The sequence below is a fragment of the Carlito syrichta genome, unplaced genomic scaffold (genome assembly GCF_000164805.1).
Source record: "Carlito syrichta isolate Samal-C Ts95f unplaced genomic scaffold, Tarsius_syrichta-2.0.1 Scaffold135671, whole genome shotgun sequence".
NCBI lineage: Eukaryota > Metazoa > Chordata > Mammalia > Primates > Tarsiidae > Carlito > Carlito syrichta.
In genome coordinates, this window is record NW_007079767.1 from 1 (window position 1) to 1,747 (window position 1,747).

Genomic DNA, 1,747 nt, shown 5'->3' on the forward strand with positions numbered 1-1,747 from the left:
CTGTGGTTCCAGCTACTTGGAAGGCTGAGGTGGAAGGATCACCCGAGCCCAGCAGGTCGAGGCTGCAGTGGCCCGAGTGTGCCACTGCACTCCAGCCTGGGTGACAGAGGAAGACTCCAACTAAAAAAAAAAGATTCACCCTCTGTAATGCTGTAAGCTGGTCTTTTGAGTCAGTGTCTCACTGTTGTCCAGGCTGGGGTGCAGTAACATAATCACAGCTCACTGCAGCCTCAACCTCCTGGGTTCAGGCAATCCTCTCACCTCAGCCTCCCAAGTAGCTGAGACTACAGGCATGCACCACCCCTCTCAGCTTATTTTATTTTTATAGAGATGAGTTCTCACTATGTTGCCCAGGCTTGCCTCAAACTCCTGGTCTCATGAGATCCTCCTGCCTGGGCCTCCCAAAGTGCTGGGATTACAGACATGAGCTACCCCGTTGGGCCGTGGTTTTTTGTTTTGTTTTTTAATGAATAAAGACAGAGTCTCACTATGTTGTTCAGGCTGGTCTCAACCTCCTGGCCTCAAACAGTCCTCCTGCCTCCCAAAGTGCTGGGATTACAGGCGTGAGCCACCACGCCCAGCCTAGGCTGGACTCTAAGTGGGCCTGTCCCCAGCCCACAGGACACAGGATGCTGACTCCCTGGTGCTGGGTCAACTGGATCTGCCCCTGGAACAGTACTGTGCCCTCCCCACAGGAACCTTGTAGACAAAGCGGACTTGAAGCCACTCAGGGACAGACGTGTGCAGACAGAACTGCTCAACTAACGTCGTCCCTGCATGCCCGCATGTCTGTCTGAACAAGCTGTCAGGCCAGAATTAGGTCTGAGGCTGGTATTCACCTAGCCCAGGAGCCAGGTAGTGGGGAAGAAGCCGACAGGCCTCACTTCAAGTGCGGTGGTGAATATGTAACAACAACAAATCGGTAACAGGTGTGGCCAAATTGACTGTTTGTAACCACGAAGCCTGATGCATAGACTCATACACGTCCTCTCGGAAATCCACACGTCGTCCTCTGCAAAACACACGCGTGCTCTCTGCTCCCACACATAAACACACGGACTCCCTCACTCTGGGCGAAACCTTGCCGGCATCTGTGCTCCTGGATTCAGAGCCAGGGAGCCAGAAATGAGCCACACCACCCCCGAGACTGAGCTCCAGGCCTGTATTTCCATCTCCCCATTCCTCTTGCCAGGGGAGGAAGGAACAGGAAACCGCCCACCAGAAGCCCAGCCATCCCGAACCTGGAGAACAATTGGCCAAGAGCAAAATGAGGCAGCCAGGTGAATGCCCCCCCGGACATGGGCTGAGCAGGCCTTGGCATCGGGTACTCGGCAGCGGGAGTTCCCGGAATGGTCTTAGGACCTTGTGTGTTTTGTGCTGGTGCTGGCTCCGTCTGTAAAACCCCAAGTGCTGAGTTGTGTTTCGGCGTTCCAGAAGCTTTGATTTGATCTCCTTAGCCCGAGAGACTGTCCTGTGGCACCGGCAAAGGGGGCTGGTAGCTGTGAGAGCACAGGGCGGCACGGCGGCTAGGAAGCACTTGTCACTCTGCTGGTCAGGCCGGGGCGCTGGAGAGGAGTGGCGCCCGCATGCCCTCTGGCAGGGCGTGTTCTGTCCTCTGAGCAGGAAACCAGCGCTCTCCTGAGCGAGCCCGTCAGGCCAGCTGGATCAGAGCCCGGAGACCTCTCGAGGCAGAGCGGGCAGCCATGGAGGAGGCAAAGCGAAGCGACCGTGAGCCTGGCCGGCCCAG